The sequence below is a fragment of the Hyperolius riggenbachi genome, chromosome 8 (assembly GCF_040937935.1).
Source record: "Hyperolius riggenbachi isolate aHypRig1 chromosome 8, aHypRig1.pri, whole genome shotgun sequence".
In the NCBI taxonomy this organism is placed as follows: Eukaryota; Metazoa; Chordata; class Amphibia; order Anura; family Hyperoliidae; genus Hyperolius; species Hyperolius riggenbachi.
Window position 1 is genome coordinate 239,746,158 of NC_090653.1, and position 17,822 is coordinate 239,763,979.

The window sequence follows — 17,822 nt, forward strand, 5'->3', positions numbered from 1 at the left end:
TTACGCGCGGCGACATGTGTCTGATCTGGTTCAGCCTTCCTGTGCACATAGGCTGAGGAATACACGCGCGCGGAGAGGCAGAAGCTTTATGGGAAGCAGAGACGGATCAGCTGACTCCCTTGGTTAGCTGATCCGAGGATGAATACGGATTGGCTGGAAGGGACTGGGCGGCGCTGATTAGCGCTGCACTATATAACCACTCGTCCCTCAGTCTCACGTTGTCTGCCGTTGCAAATGCTTAATGTGTTAGCACACAGACCTCAGTCAGATCCTACAGTGTGTTAGAACCAGGACGGACCTGGGAAATCACACTGAGCTAGATTCTCTCGCATGTCAAGGAATTGCTATAGCGCTTTAAAATCGCTGCAGCGCTGTGATTTCTAGGGCATTTGTGATTACAATTACCCAACGCTTGGAAGCACTGTACAGTAAAATGTACAGTGCCTCTGATTAGCAATTTGCATATTTTTTTTTTTTATAAAACTTTATTGTACTTACCAGGCGTCCTTCTTCCATCTGTAGCCCCACCCCCTAAAGGAAGAGGTCATAGGTGCTTCTCTTTGACCAATCAGGGAAGTGTCTGTGACCTCTTCCTTTAGGGGGCAGGGCTACGGATGCAAGAAGGAAATACAGAGACCTGGTAAGTATAATAAAGTTTATTCAAAAGCTAATCGCTCGGCCCCCGCAAAGCGCTGCAAAATCACTTTGATAAGTGATTTATGCAGTGCTTATACAGAGGTGTAAAAAACTATTTGCCCCCTTCCTGATTTCTTATTCTTTTGCATGTTTGTCACACTTAAATGTTTCTGCTCATCAAAAACCGTTAACTATTAGCAGGGCCGGCCCTAGACTTTTTGCCGCCTGAGGCAAATTTTTAAAAAATTGCCACCGCACGCTCTGGGGGGCCGCCGAGCTGGAGGGGTAGTTGGCAGGACGGGGGTATTGGGGCAGCGGCGGGGAGGGGGGTCGGACCCCCCCCTCCCTCGCCTGGGTCCCCCGTCCTCCGCTCCCCTCCAGCCTAAATAGACGCAGCCGTATGTGTAAGAGGCACGGGCGGGGAGGACACTCACCTCTTCCCAGCATGCGCTTCACTGACATCACTTCCTGCAGCGTTGCAGGAAGTGATGTCAGTGGAGCGCACGCTGGAGCGAGGAGGAGGTGAGTGTCTCCCCGCCCGTGCCTCTTACACATACGGCTGCGTCTATTTAGGCTGGAGGGGAGCGGAGGACGGGGGACCCAGGCGAGGGAGGGGGGGGTCCGACCCCCCTCCCCGCCGCTGCCCCAATACCCCCGTCCTGCCAGCTACCCCTCCAGCTCGGCGGGACGGCTTCCCGCACCCACGGACGGGCGGGTGCCGCCCCTGGAAATTTTCCGCCTGAGGCAAAAGTTTCACCCCGCCTCATGAGCGGGCCGGCCCTGACTATTAGTCAAAGATAACATAATTGAACACAAAATGCAGTTTTAAATGATGGTTTTTATTATTTAGTGAGAAAAAAACTCAAAACCTACATGGCCCTGTGTGAAAAAGAAATTGCCCCCTGAACCTAATAACTGGTTGGGCCACCCTTAGCAGCAATAACTGCAATCAAGCGCTTGCGATAACTTGCAACGAGTCTTTTACAGCGCTCTGGAGGAATTTTGGCCCACTCATCTTTGCAGAATTGTTGTAATTCAGCTTTATTTGAGGGTTTTCTAGCATGAACCGCCTTTTTAAGGTCATGCCACAACATCTCAATAGGATTCAGGTCAGGACTTTGACTAGGCCACTCCAAAGTCTTCATTTTGTTTTTCTTCAGCCATTCAGAGGTGGATTTGCTGGTGTGTTTTGGGTCATTGTCCTGCTGCAGCACCCAAGATCGCTTCAGCTTGAGTTGACGAACAGATGGCCGGACATTCTCCCTCAGGATTTTTTGGTAGACAGTAGAATTCATGGTTCCATCTATCACAGCAAGCCTTCCGGGTCCTGAAGCAGCAAAACAACCAGACCACCACACTACCACCAGCATATTTTACTGTTGGTATGATGTTCTTTTGCTGAAATGCTGTGTTACTTCTACGCCAGATGTAACGGGACACGCACCTTCCAAAAAGTTCAACTTTTGTCTCGTCGGTCCACAAGGTATTTTCCCAAAAGTCTTGGCAATCATTGAGATGTTTTTTAGCAAAATTGAGACGAGCCTTAAAGAGACTCCGTAACAAAAATTGCATCCTGTTTTTTATCATCCTACAAGTTCCAAAAGCTATTCTAATGTGTTGTGGCTTACTGCAGCACTTTCTACTATAACAGTCTCTGTAATAAATCAATGTATCTTTCCCCTGTCAGACTTGTCGGCCTGTGTCTGGAAGGCTGCCAAGTTCTTCAGTGTTGTGGTTCTGTGATGAATCTTCCCTCTCCAGGCCCCTCTCTGCACACTGCCTGTGTGTTATTTAGATTATGGCAGATTCTCTCTTCTCTCTTATCTTTTACAAGCTGGATAAATCGTCCTCTGAGCTGGCTGGGCTTTCACATACTGAGGATTACAGACAAGGGCAAAGCTGTTTGCAAGAAGAAAAGAGCAGCCTGAAACTTCAGTGCATGAGAGCAGAAGGGGGAAAGAAACACACAATGATCTCTTGAGATACAAAAGGAAGGGTGTATACAGCCTGCTTGTGTATGGATGTATTTTCTATGTGTGGACATGCTGTACATCAACCTACTTCCTGTTTTGGTGGCCATTTTGTTTGTTTATAAACAAACTTTTTAAAACTGTTTTTAACCACTTTTAATGCGGCGGGGAGCGGCCAAATTGTGACAGAGGGTAATAGGAGATGTCCCCTAACGCACTGGTATGTTTACTTTTGTGCGATTTTAACAATACAGATTCTCTTTAATTAGAGTGACCATATTTTTGTGGGTCCAACCTGGGACGGGGGGGGGTGGGGGGGGCGTGGGGGGGGGGGCGGCGCGCGCAGCGCGCCGCGGCGAAAAGTGGGAAGGAGTGAGGAGCACGCAGCGGCGAAGACTGGGGGAGGGGGTCTGCGGCGCGCAGCGCGCCGCGCCGAAAAAATGGGCGTGGCCATGACATTGTATGGGCGGAGCTAACGTAATGATGTAACAGCGAGGCATAAGAAAGCAGTGTTTACGCCATGATGTGGACAAACGAGACTTTGTATCATGGGTGTGCAGAAACTGTGTGATGCTAATAGTATACCGTAACCACAAAGCAGCAAACATAGCCATCTATGACCATTAAATAATAAATGCAGTAACAGTTACCCCGGACACCAGAAAATAAACGCAATAGGCAACATGTCAGTATAAAATAAATGCAATGCGGGCAAACATGTCAGTACAAAATAAACGCACTGCGGGCAAACATTTCACCAGAAAAGAAACGCACTGCGGCCAAACATTTCACCAGAAAAGAAACGCACTGCGGCCAAACATTTCACCAGAAAAGAAACGCACTGCGGGCAAACATTTCACCAGAAAAGAAACGCACTGCGGCCAAACATTTCGCCAGAAAAGAAACGCACTGCGGGCAAACATTTCGCCAGAAAAGAAACGCAATGCGGGCAAACATTTCGCCAGAAAAGAAACGCACTGCGGGCAAACATTTCACCAGAAAAGAAACGCACTGCGGCCAAACATTTCACCAGAAAAGAAACGCAATGCGGCAAACATTTCGCCAGAAAAGAAACGCACTGCGGGCAAACATTTCGCCAGAAAAGAAACAATGCGGGCAAACATTTCACCTGGAAAAGAAACAATGCGGGCAAACATTTCACCTGGAAAAGAAACAATGCGGGCAAACATTTCACCTGGAAAAGAAACAATGCGGGCAAACATTTCACCTGGAAAAGAAACAATGCGGGCAAACATTTCACCTGGAAAAGAAACAATGCGGGCAAACATTTCACCTGGAAAAGAAACAATGCGGGCAAACATTTCACCTGGAAAAGAAAGCATTTACTCACCTGGCAGAAGTGTCCGGCCTCTGGCGCGCTGCTCCGTCCCGGGACCGTCTTCCTCCTCCTGCTCTTCTCTCCCGCGCTGACAGGGCTACGGAAAGATGGCGCCCGAAGCCCTGTACTAGTGACACAAATAGGTCTCCAGTACAGGGCTTCGGCAGCCATCTTGCCGTAGCCCTGCTCGCCTGCCGGTGTCGGAAACAGACACCGGAAGAGGAGGCTGGAGCGGGGCTGCGGGCAATGAACTGGCACGGCGTCTATAGACGCCGCTGCCAGTTCATTGAGGAGAGAGTGGCCAGAGTCCCGAGGCCGGGACGTCCCGCTGCTGAAAGCGGGACGTTTCCCGGGACCTCATTAAGCCTGGGACAGCGGACCCCGAATCCGGGACGTGTCCCGGGCAATCCGGGACGTCTGGTCACTCTACTTTAATGTTCTTTTTGCTTAAAAGTGGTTTGCGCCTTGGATATCTGCCATGCAGGCCGTTTTTGCCCAGTCTCTTTCTTATGGTGGAGTCCTGAACACTGACCTTAATTGAGGCAAGTGAGGCCTGCAGTTCTTAAGATGTTGTCCTGGGGTCTTTTGTGGCCTCTCGGATACGTTTTCTCTGCGCTCTTGGGGTAATTTTGGTCGGCCGGCCACTCCTGGGAAGGTTCATCACTGTTTCATGTTTTTGCCATTTGTGGATAATGGCTGTCACTGTGGTTCGCTGGAGTCCCAAAGCTTTAGAAATGGCTTTATAACCTTTACCAGACTGATAGATCTCAATTACAGTACTTTTGTTCTCATGTGTTCCTGAATTTCTTTGGTCTTTCTTTGGGCTTTTAAGGTGCTTTTGGTCTACTTCTCTGTGTTAGATAGCTCCTATTTAAGTGATTTCTTGATTGAAACAGGTGTGGCAGTAATCAGGCCTGGGGGTGACTACAGAAATTGAACTCAGGTGTGATAAACCACAGTTAAGTTATTTTTTAGGGGGGCAATCACTTTTTCCCACAGGGCCATGTAGATTTGGAGTTTTTTTTCTCACTAAATAATAAAAACCATCATTTAAAACTACATTTTGTGTTCAAGTATGTTATCTTTGACTAATAGTTAACGGTTTTTGATGAGCAGAAACATTTAAGTGTGACAAACATGCAAAAGAATAAGAAATCAGGAAGGGGGCAAATAGTTTTTCACACCACTGTATACTTTGCATTGAGCGCAAACATGCTACATGTCCTGCGATTGCGATTACCGCTAATCGCAATCGCACTAATGGGTTCCCCCCCAACTCACTTTCACTGATAAAACATTTTTGAAAATCTCTGGCAATCGTAAAACGCTGCCAAAAATCGCATTAGTGGGTTCCTAGCTCAGGCTTGGTTCACACATAGAAAGGCGTCCTGTCAGTTCTTGACAGTTGGCATCAGTGGTCACACATGTGTTCACATTTCCAGTCCAGTTCAGTCCAGTCAGTTTTGTATGTGTTTCTATGCTGTGTTCACAAATAAAAGGTGTACTGTACATTTCCGGTCCAATCCAGCCCTGTCGGTTTTGAATCAGTTTCGTATGTTTCTATGGGTGTGTTCATGCATAAAAGTTGAACAATAAAAGAACGAAGGAACACCGGATGGACGGAGCGGCGTGCCAGAACCCCTACCCCAGCACCTCCAGGGGTATATAGCATATACAGTTTGTGTTGACACCGCTCTACCCACCAATCACTGGAGTGTGCACGATCAGGTCAGCAAGGCCCACAATGTACAGCAAGAAGGTCCGCACCAATCCAGGATTCCGAACAGTAGCTTTATTCAGGACGTATCCAATATAAGATTTTGCACATGCATCAAAATGCTAACATGTTTCGAGCTATCTCAGCTCTTAATCATAGCAAGTTAAAAAATGGCAGAACCTCCTATAAATAGGAGGATATCCTGTGCCGGCCACTTGGGACTCCGCCCCAAAAGGGGGGAAGTGAAGAAAGAAGTGGTCTAAATGTAGTAGACAGGTAGTTACCTATGAAAACACATTACAGGGCAACACACTATACACATAAGTTAAAATCAGTATAAAATGCAAAATATAAAGTACAATGTGCCAGAAAATGAATAAATAAAATGTAACAAAGAACAGCGCGGGTGATCACAACATCATGTAAATATATATGAGATATACACGAACCCTGTCCATGGATAGAGAGATAATACGCATATGCAGGTAGTAGGCAAAAAAGGTGGGGGGGGTGTTTATATCCCACTTAATAGTGGTTGATCATACAGGAGGCTTCCACGAAAGGGGGGGACAAAGGAGAGAAGGAAGGAAAAAGGGGGGGGGGGAGGAAAAAAAGGGGGGGGGGAGGAGAAAGGGAGGAAAAAAGGATAAACAGAAAAAGAAAGGGGAGGGGGGGACAAGCTAATGTGTGATGAGCGCTAGGTCCCACCTAGCGTTAAGGCCGTGGGGTAACCTAGTCCCCAGGCGATGTATCCACATTGCCTCCTGTTTAAGAAGAATTTTGTATAAATCACCCCCTCTTTTAGGTGACATGACTCTCTCTATTCCTTGAAACCGGAAACCTTTCATGTCTCCCCCATGCACCTCCCTAAAGTGTTTGGCCACGTTCGAAATATTCGTAGTGGACCACCCTGCCCCTAGATAGTGTTCGGCTATTCTTTGCCTTAAGGGCCTGGTGGAACACCCAACATATTGCACGGAACATAAAGTGCAGTCAATTAAATAGACTACATAACAGGTGCCACAGTTAATGAACTGCTTGAGGTTATAAGTGTGGCCATTAGAGGCAGAGACAGCCGTTTTAGTCTTGTTGTGTAGGTGGCAATACCTGCATGTCGCGATCCCACACCTATAAGACCCCTTAACTGTCAGCCAAGTGTCCGTTGTGGTGCCAGATGTAAAAAGACTGGGAGAGAGCATCTGTCCAAGAGTGGGAGCCCGCCGGCTGGAGAATCTAACACCATCCTTCAGGACAGGCGAGAGACCTACATCTCCCTCCAAGATAGGTAAATATCTGGAGATGATATTGGTCACACTCCTGTATTCAGCTGAGTAAGTGGTCACAAAAGTTGGCTTTTGTTGGCCCTGAGCCGAGCCACCGTCACTATTTAATAGCTCGGACTGTGACCTCTCCATGGCTTTAAGTCTGCCTCTCCTGATTAGCCTTAATGGATAACCGCGAACTCTCAAGCGTTTCTCAACAATATCCAGCTCACCCGGCAAATTTTCCTCCTTCGAGCAATTCCGTCTGGCTCTAACAAATTCGCCAACAGGAATGCCTCGAATACTATGTGACGGGTGGCAACTGTCAGCCCTGAGAGTTGCGTTACCACTACATGGTTTCCTATAGGTTGTGGTGTTGACGAGCCCAGTATCGGCATCCCCACACAGTGTAACATCTAGATAGTTAATAGACAGTGTGTCAACCGTGTATGTAAACTGTAAATTCAAATTGTTTTGATTAAAATATTCTACCAAAGAGGCCGCACTAGAAACATCTCCCCTCCAGATAATCAGAAGGTCATCGATGTACCTCCCGTACCACACAACACTCTCCAGTAGACGGCAGTCCCCCCCAAAGACACGATGTTCCTCCCACCACCCCATGTATAAATTCGCAAGGGATGGTGAAAATTTGGCGCCCATGGAGGCGCCCCGTCTCTGGAGGAAGAAACTGCCGTCAAACATGAAGTAGTTGTGGGACATGAGGTACTCGACGGCCATAAGAAAGAAAGTACGGAGATCTTCCGAATAATCAGAGTACCTGGAGAGGTGAAAGTCTAACGCCTTCAATGCCAGACTGTGTGGAATGCAGGAATACAAGGACTTGACATCTACTGTAATCCAAATATAGTCAGTCCTCCATTCCACACTTCTCATGCTGGCTAATAGATGTTTGGTATCCTTAACATATCCCGGAAGGCGTCTGACTAAAGGCTGGAGTAGGGAATCAACCCAGGAGCCTAGGCGCTCCCCCAGGGACCCAATGCCGGCCACAATGGGCCTGCCCTCTGGGGGAGAGCCCGGCTTGTGAATTTTAGGCAGGTGGTGAAAAATGGGGATAATGGGAGATTTGACTTCCAGGAAATTCCTTATTCTAGAATCAATGACCCCCATGGTTTCCCCACATGAAAGAAGACTACATAGTCTATTTTTAAATTCAGGGGTGGGATCCATTTTCAAACCCAGATATGTGTCAACATCTCCCAGCTGTCTGAGGGCCTCAGCCCGATAGGCGTCCCTATCCAAAACCACCACCGAGCCTCCCTTATCTGCATTACGTATAATGATGTCATTATTATTCTGCAGTTTCTTTAGGGCAACACGCTCGTCAGGGGTGAGATTGGAAGCGACAGTACGGGATGACCCCCCCGACAGCTGCAAAAGATCCCTCTCCACTAGTTCCTGAAAGGTGTCAACATATGGGGACCTAGAGGCATGAGGGTAAAAGTCCTGGTTTCTCACCTGGACCGGCTCAACATCTTCTGAGGTGACTAGACCACCGCTAGCTAATGAGAGAGTATCCAACATCCATCTGCCTACTACCTGCATATGCGTATTATCTCTCTATCCATGGACAGGGTTCGTGTATATCTCATATATATTTACATGATGTTGTGATCACCCGCGCTGTTCTTTGTTACATTTTATTTATTCATTTTCTGGCACATTGTACTTTATATTTTGCATTTTATACCGATTTTAACTTATGTGTATAGTGTGTTGCCCTGTAATGTGTTTTCATAGGTAACTACTTGTCTACTACATTTATTGGTATCAATATTTTTTATTGATTTTATAATAGTAGTACAACATAAAGTAAAAGAACAATGTCGAACAGTTGTACACCAGCTATACATAGAAAAAGCGAGACTTGGTTTGGAACAGACTGGCAGCCTCTGGCATCATGTACCAGAAAGAACAAACCTGAGCATGTGACATGTACAACATTAACTCTGAACAGTAAACAAGAACATAGAACTCGATCCTGAGAGGTTCCCCAGCAATCAGTACTGGGGGCCTATTTTCGCGGGCAGGGTTAGAAGGGGGGGGAGAAGGGCTAAACACCCGCTCACCCTCCCTATTCCGTGTCCCCTGACCAAGAGCCACGGCAAGGAGAGAAGGAGTGGAAGAGGGTAAGGAAAAGAAGAGAAGGAGAGAGAAGAGGGGAAAAAGAAGAGTAGAGTCCGAAGGAGTCCAGAGGAGGTCAGTATGTTGTGAGTAGATTAGCGTCCATACCTGGGTATTCAAGATCAATCCAGGGTTGCCATATGCGGAGTAATTTATTGTGGGTATTACGTAGGATGCTTGTTAATTTTTCGTTAACCATAAATTCTGACATACGTGCTTTGACCTCTGAAAAATTCGAGGGCGTCTTCTTCCAATTCTTTGCTATGGCCATTTTAGCTGATAAGAAAAGGAAGGTAGCAAGCTTGTTTTGATTAGTTGTGAGGCCAGAAATTTTACCGTGGAAGAGGGCCAGCCACGGGTCTTTTCTTATGGTAATGTGGAAAAGAGATTGTAAGAGGCCAAAGACCCTGCTCCAAAAACGGGTGAGGCGTGGACATTTCCACCACATATGGTACATTGTGCCCTCCCTTCCACAGCCTCTGAAGCATGTGGAGTCAATGGCTGAGGAGAGTTTATGAAGTCTAGATGGGACTAGGTACCACCTTGTTAGTACTTTAAATGCAGATTCCATAGCGTACACGTTTGTAGAGCAGCTAGCTATGCGAGACCAGCAATCTGACCAGTCCTCTCTGTCTCTTTGATGGCCTAGTTCTTTTTCCCAACCTGAAATGTAGGAGTGCAGCCTAGCAGATTCCGGGCGGGAGAGCCTGGAGTAAATTAGTGAGATTGAGCCGGGGCCAGATGGATTTCCAAGGCACATGTTCTCAAAGAAGGAGGTCAAGAGTGGAAATTCTCTGTCCCGTATGAGTGTAGAGATCCAGTGCTTGATCTGTAGAAATCTAAAGTATTCACGTGGAGGGGGGTTATATTTATCTTTGATGTCTGCCCAGGAGAGGAGGCCTCTGCCAGTCAGAAAATTTTTAACTAAAAGGAGTTGATGGTCTGCCCACCATTTAAAGGAGTCAGGGTTATCATGCCCTGGCGGGAAAAGAGGGTTATGTAAAATTGGGCATAAGGGTAAGTGTGAAGATTGTAGACCCCCTGAGTACCTGAACGTGTCCCAAATGCCGAGGTCCGATGAGAGGAAGGGGCTTAGTTGTTTAGGTCTAGCTTGTTTCGGGATCCATAGGAGAGTATGAAGCCTAATAGGGTGGCAATCGGGAACATCTAGAAGGGTCCAAAGTGGGGCATCTTGTCCTTTGTATAGGGATAGTAAGCGAGCTGCTATGGCTGCTCTGTAGTATAATAGGAGATCAGGGACTCCCAGGCCACCGTCGAGTCTGTGGGCTAGTAAGGTAGATTTTTTGATTCTAGATCGCTTGCCAGCCCAGATGAAGGTTAATATCTTATTCTGGAGTAGTCGTAGAAAATGGGGTGGAACGCGGGTGGGGAGCGTCCTGAATAAGTATAAGATTTTGGGCAGAATAGACATTTTAATGGTATTTATCCTGCCAAACAGGGATAATGGTAAGTGGGACCAGTTTGTCATTAGTGTGGTGACTTGTTTAAGGAGGGGGGGGGGGGGGGGGGGGTAGTTATATTCAAACAGTGAGTCAGGTTTAGGTGTTAGGGCGATGCCTAGGTACGGTATAGAGTTGGCCCATTGAAAGTCTAGGATTGAGGAGACTTCTTCCTTGAGGGCCGAGTTTAGAGTTATGTTTATGGCAAGGGATTTCTGGGTATTAATAGTGAGGCCTGATATGAGTGAAAAGCCTCGCAGAAGGGCTAACAGGTTAGGGATGGAGGTCAGAGGCTGGGTAACAGCGATAAGCATATCGTCTGCAAATAGCAGGGCTTTGTGGTTGACCCCAGCATATTCTATGCCTAGGATATTTTCGTGCTGCCTAATAGCTATTGCTAGCGGCTCCAAGGCTAGGATAAAGAGCAGGGGTGAGAGGGGGCACCCCTGCCTGGTGCCCCGTTGTATTTGGAAGTGATTAGAGGCATAACCCATGTATCTAACATTAGCAGTAGGTGAGGAGTAGAGCATTTTGATCCAGTTGAGGAAGTGAGGGCCGAAGCCCCACTTGGTCAGAGCATAGTCTAAGTAGCCCCATGAGAGGGTATCAAAGGCTTTATATACGTCTAGTGAAAGGAGTAGGCCTGGTATTTTCCGGGAGCGGAGAAAGTGGATGAGATGTGCTGCTCGCCTTGTGTTGTCGCTGGCTTGTCTGCCTGGAACAAAGCCAACTTGGTCTTTATGTATGGTCTGGGAGAGAAAGGAATTTAGCCTATGTGCCAGAATTTTCCCTAGAATTTTAAGGTCTGTGTTGATGAGTGAGATGGGGCGGAATTGGTGGGCTTCTAGGATTGGCTGCTCAGCTTTTGGTATCATTGAGACTGTGGCCTGCAACATGGAGGCTGGGGGTGCCGAGCCACTGCGTAGTGCATTGAAGCATGATGTCAAGGTAGGGGCTAAAAGATCTGCATACTTGCGGTAATATGTGCCCGAAAATCCATCCGGCCCCGGCGTTTTGTTTGGTTTTAGAGATTTGATTGCCTGTAGGACATCTGAAATTACGATTTCTGAGTTAAGGGTCTCTATGCTGGACTGCGGAAGGGAGGGCAATGGGAGGTTCGAAAAAAAGTTATCAGCTATTTCCCTAGGGAAGGGTGATGATTGCGTATATAGCTTAGAGAGAAAAGAGGAGAATATGTCAGTGATAGTTTTAGGGTTAGCCGTGACTGTACCAGCCTGTGTGCGGACCCTGTGGATAGGGGTAACAGAGGGTCTGTTCTTTAGTCTCCGGGCTAAGGGAGTGAGAGGTTTGTTAGCATAAAAGTAATAAAACTGACGCCTCCAGCGAAGTTGTTTTTCCACTTGCTCGCTAAGCAGGAGATCCAGTTCTGTCCTGGCTTTAATTCTTAGGCCCCTATTGGTTGCAGTGGGATTAGCTTTCCATTGTGCCTCTAGGAGGTCTAGGTTGGTCTGTGCTTCTCTGATTTTTTGAAGTCTCTTGCGTTTGAGGGAGGATGTTAGGCTTATAAGGTGGCCTCTCATGGTTGCTTTGTGTGCCTCCCACAAGGTATATGGGGAGGCCACTGACCCTTGATTTTCAGCAAAGAAGAGCGAGAGGTGCTGCCTAATCTGGTCTGAATGTATCTGCTGGGAGAGAAGAGAGTCATTAAGTCTCCAAGGGCAGTTAGTTCCTCTCGGTATAAATGATAGACATGATAAGGAAAGCGGGGAGTGGTCGGACCATGTTACTGTGAGGATTTTAGTTTCTGTGACGTTTGGAATTATGGATTGGGGTATGAAGAAGTGGTCTATTCGACTGAAGCTGTCGTGGGCATAGGAGTAGAAGGTGTAGTCTCGTGAGAGGGGGTGGAGTTCTCTCCATATGTCGATAAGTGTATATTTAGACAGTTGCTGTGTTATTTTAGGGCCCGCAGGGCATGGGGGTGATTGCGAAGGCTGGGATTGGGTGTTTGGCCGGTATCTGTCTACGTTGTGATCTAATGCCACATTGGTATCTCCAGCTACTATAGCGGTTCCCTTTTTATGGTGGGAGATTATCTGTAACAAGTGACTAAAAAATCGTTCCTGATGTGTGTTAGGAGCGTAGTAATTTACTATTGTTAATTCCTGGTCGTATAACTGACCGACTAGCAATAGATATCTGCCTTCGGGGTCTGCTATCTGTTTTTCACAGTGAAACGGAAGACCTTTTTTGAAGCAGGTGAGGACCCCTTTAGTTTTGCCGGGGGCACATGCTGTGTAGAATTCGGGGTAATGTTTACTCATGAATTTCGGACAGGAAGAGATGGCCAATCTGGTTTCCTGCAACAGGATAATGTCTGCTCGGCAAGATTTATAATAATGGAATGCTTTGGAGCGTTTTTGTGGCACACCAAATCCCTGGACGTTATGCGAAATAAAGCGAAGTGGGTTAGACGCCATACTAAGTTTTTTGATAGGCTGAACCTCCAACGCTCCACGGGACTCCAACGGACTCAAGAGTAGGAAGATAGAAATGAAGCAGGGATAGAGATGGGGGAGTAGAGAGAGCAAGGAGAGAGAAGATGGTCAGGGTCAGGGAAAACACAAGAGAACACAAAAGAGCCTCCCGAAATGACTCTAGGTCATGAGTGGGAGCCATGTTGGGGGTCGCAACTGCCATCTGCATGGTTGGGCTAATAGAGTGGGAATATCTAAGTATTCCCAAGATAAGGAGGCAATCCAGTATGGTGATACTCCGAACACTAAACGTTTCTAGGCAAACAGGCCTAAGTCTGGCTCGGCCCAAGGTTGTTAGTGACCTACAGGGAGCAGCTGGGTGGTTTACTTACTGCGGGAACCAGTTGGTTCTCATGGGTTACTGGTTATGGCGAGAAATGTATTAGGTATTCCCCTGGGTATACTTTTGGGGGCTGGGTACAATAGATTATGGAAGTGGTCGGCAGCCTAGCAACAAGTGTCCCGTGGGGGTTGATGTAATCCAGGGGAAGCCAGCTGAAGGGTGTAGTTTACGGGAGTAGTAGGGGTTGGGTACGATTACAGTAGGGCATCTGGGGGAAAATTACGTCAGTAGTGCTTACCCCCCCCCCCCCCTTGCAGCCTGCCTTCAGCTGTCAGCCGGAACGCGGGCTAATCATGATTAGGGGGCCCCCTGCAATGCTCCTCTGTGGCAATACGTACAGAGTTTTCCTGTGTGCTTGGTGAGGGCTATCTATATAGCGTAAGGCACAGTCCAGTCTGACGTCACCAGGCAAGCTACACGGGCAGTAGTATACGTAACTTGATTGTTGGGGAGAGGGATCCCATTAAAGAGCCCGGGCCGCGGCCCAGCTCAGAATAGAGAAGAGTTGCTTCTACAAAGACGAGCGCCGATCGTGCTGGCCAACCACCTGGAGGGGTCAGGACTAACAGAGGGACTTGCATGCGAGTGCGCCCCAACAGTAGGGTGGGGGGCACAATCCCGTGCATGTTTGGCTTAATGAGTATTGTCCTGCGGGCGTTTTGCGCCAACTATACGTGCAGGAATGAATCGCTGATTTTATATGAGTGTCGTGCCTTGAAAAGGTCACAGCTAGGAGGGTTGGCTAGAGGGGTTTATTTGTGCCATGCACATTTGTTATTTGATCCCGTGCCTCAGGTGGTTGGCCTGCATCCATGGCCGTCTTATGATATTGGGTACCAAATCAAACCTGGAGGGCACATAGGCGTCAGGTAGCTTTCATATTGGCAATGTACAAGGATAAAGGGGCACAGTTTAGAATTACATGTGTGGGGAAAAAAAAAAAAAAAAAAACCCAACAAGAGTAAATATAAAAACGAGATTCATTAACATACGATAATCATCACATAAACATGCTCAGTGTTTGGTGTGGGAAACTGGGAATACATTGTGGAGTGTAAACTGCCATCTGGGTTAGATAAGGCAGAAGCTGGTTTTGCATACATTGCTTGGCCCACTGGGGCACAGGGGTTCTGGTATGTGCAGGATATTTGGGAGTGGCTGGGTGGTACTACAGTGGGAAAAGCCAGCTGGATGGTGTAGAAAACAGCCCGGTCTGGCGTCCCCGGTCAAGCCGCCCAGGTAGTGAGTCATATGCCCTGATCACTGGAGAAGGGGATCCCTTTGAAAAGCCAGAATCTCAGAACAGCTCGGAATAGTGTGGCGAGGGCTGCGCTCACAATGGTAAGCGCAAGTCACGCTAATCAGGCGTCCGGCAGGGTCGGGTCAGTGGGAGAGCATGCATGTGACTGCGCCCCAAAAATAAAATAGGAGGCACAATCCCATGCACGCTCAAAGGGGCGACCGCCCCGCGCGTCGCCTCACACTAGTCGTGCGTTCAAAATAAAAGCCTAGACCGTTACAAGGCGGGCTGTACCACTCCCTTCGATACTAATTAGGTAAAAAACCGCCACCGCCACTGGGACTGAGCACTGCGCCCCCAATTGAAAGAGTGCCTCCTGGAGCGGGGGGAACTAAGGCTGTGACTTGTTATGAGGTCTTCGGTCTAGTAGACCGTGGGGACTCTGTTAGGCTAAGGATAATGGGTAACTCTGTTATTCCTTGCAGTAGGCGACTGTTTTGGCGCCAAAGAAAGCAAAGCGCGCGCAACCCATCCCCCCTTCCACACTAAACCTAAACGGCAGGCGGTATAACAACCTGTAAAGGAACAAAAACATCATATAAATCACATAACGATAATATGCAGGCGAAAAAAGTACCCTGCTTGAGATTACACTTTAGACGGAAACAGCAAAAATAGGAGTAGGTTGCAGTCACATGCAGTAATAATAGTGAAATGTGGGGAAGTTAGGCCTAAGGTAAAAAAAAAAAAAGTGAGCTGCTATCCGAGCTGGATATGGCAGAAACTAGTTATGCGTATGGTCCTCTGACTGATGTATTGTAAAGTTTCGGTAGGCGCAAAAGTACTTAGAGGTGACTGATTAATTTCACGTGGGCAATCTTCCGCTATGTTATGTGGAGGAGGGAACTCGTGGCCTAAAGAAGGGTTCCTTACAATGAGGTCTAGACCAGTCAGGCACCATGGGTATGTTACTAGGGGGGCTATCGGCCCGTGACTTACAAGTAGCAAGGCCTCAGCCCAATAAAACGTGTGATGCCGACTGTTTCGTGTGGGGTTTCGTTCTTCACGATGTGCAATCTTCCATCGGCAGTAGACAAGCCTGGTGCGTACAGTTAGGAGCAGTACTTACGGTTAGAAGCCTTGTCCAGGTGTTGTGGGGCCTCGTGCTGGGAGAAAAGTAAGGCCGCCTCCATCTGCTGGTCTCGGGGGTGGTAGCGGGACTCAAAAGCAGGTGAGAGGCGCAGGACAAGGCCGCTGCACTCCGAGAGGCCCAAAGGCAAAGGGCTGCGCACCTCAAGGGCTCTCACTGCGGGCTGGCGATGTATCACGGGTCGGAGACCTCCTCCGAGAGGCTCTTCCCCCGCCCGAACGTGGGGAGGATGACTGCTGTGAGCCCGGGGATCCCGATGGCTGGGAGCGGGTAGATTTCGCCGTTGGAAGAGTAAGCTTCAGCTTTTCAAATAGCCACTGTGCATCCTCTGTGGTGGTGGCACTGCGTATACGGCCGTTGTAAGTGAAGAGCAGTTTGAATGGGTGCCCCCATTTGTATTTGATACCCAGGGAGATTAGGATACTGGTGTAGGGCTTCATGGCTTTCCGCTTTAACAGGGTTGATTGCACCACGTCTGGAAAGATTTTGTGTGGGTGCGATTGGAACTCGAGGTCCTTCTTTTCCCATGCGGCTCTTAAGATGGCCTCCTTCGTCTTGTAGAAGGTGAAGGCGATGATAATGTCGCGTGGTGTTCCGTCAGGTCTTTTCGGGCCGAGTGCCCTGTGGATTCTATCGAACTCCAGTCGTTCGAGTGGGATGGAGGGCACAAGCTCCTGGAAGAGGGCTGTGGCAGTGGAGTTGACATCTTCAATGGACTCCGGAAGGCCCCTAATGCGGAGATTGCCTCTGCGAGCTCTGTTTTCCGCATCTTCTTGACGGAGGAGAGCTTCAGCTAGATCCGCCTTCATGGTGGTAGTGTCTGCTTTGATCCCTGTGATGTCCTTCTCATGGGCCTCGATCACGGTGGTAGCATTGTCAAGCCTTTCCTCAACGTCCTCCACTCGAGATCCCAGTCTGCTAAGCTCACGGGTAAAGTGTGCTGCTAGCTTGTTGATGGCAGAGTCGAGCTCTCAATGGAGTTCACGCTGCAGCAGGGACTTGATTTTATGGAGCAGGGTAGCATCTCTATCAGGTGCTTCAGCTTGGGAGGTTTGAGAGGCAGACTCATCTCCGGAGTCATATGTGGCAGATTTGGAGTTACGCGATTTTCGCGCTCCCGTGCTGGTAGCGCCCGCCATCTTGGTCTGGCTTCGGATCCGCTGAGGGAGCTCCTGGGGTGCTTCTTCCTCAATTTCCTCCAAGTGTCTGTGGGGCATTGCGTGCCTGGGGTGTTAAGTCGTCTGGGTATATTAAAGAAATTAGAAAAGAATGCCTCTGGAGGTGCTTAATCTGGACCTATGCAGCGTGGCAGTGCAGAGCTAGCTCAGACAGCGTCCATCCGTCAGGCCAGCTCGCCACGCCCCCCTACCTGTCTACTACATTTAGACCACTTCTGTCTTCACTTCCCCCCTTTTGGGGCGGAGTCCCAAGTGGCCGGCACAGGATATCCTCCTATTTATAGGAGGTTCTGCCATTTTTTAACTTGCTATGATTAAGAGCTGAGATAGCTCGAAACATGTTAGCATTTTGATGCATGTGCAAAATCTTATATTGGATACGTCCTAAATAAAGCTACTGTTCGGAATCCTGGATTGGTGCGGACCTTCTTGCGGTATATAGCATATACAAGGATGGCTCGGCACAGTAGTAATCTATAGCTCTTTTATTGGCAAGGCAGCAATATTTCTGCCTTGGTAATAAAAAGAGCTATAGATTACTACTGGCGGTGCCGAGCCATCCTTGCATACACACATAAAAGTTGTACATTTCTATAGGGCCCATTGACACTAGAAGCGCTTTTGTGAACGTTTTTTAAAATCGCTACCACTCAATTTCATTAAAATCGCGGTAAAAACTGCTGAAAAATCGCTGCGATTTTCGTGTGCGCGATCATAAAATCGCAGCGATTTTTCCACAGTTTTTACTGCGATTTTAATGAAAGTGAATGGGAGCGATTTTAAAAAACGCTAATCAATCGCAAAACATTTAGAAAAGCGCTTCAAGTGTGAATAGGCCCTTAAAACTGGGGTCCCATCTTACAAGGGCCATAAAACAAGTG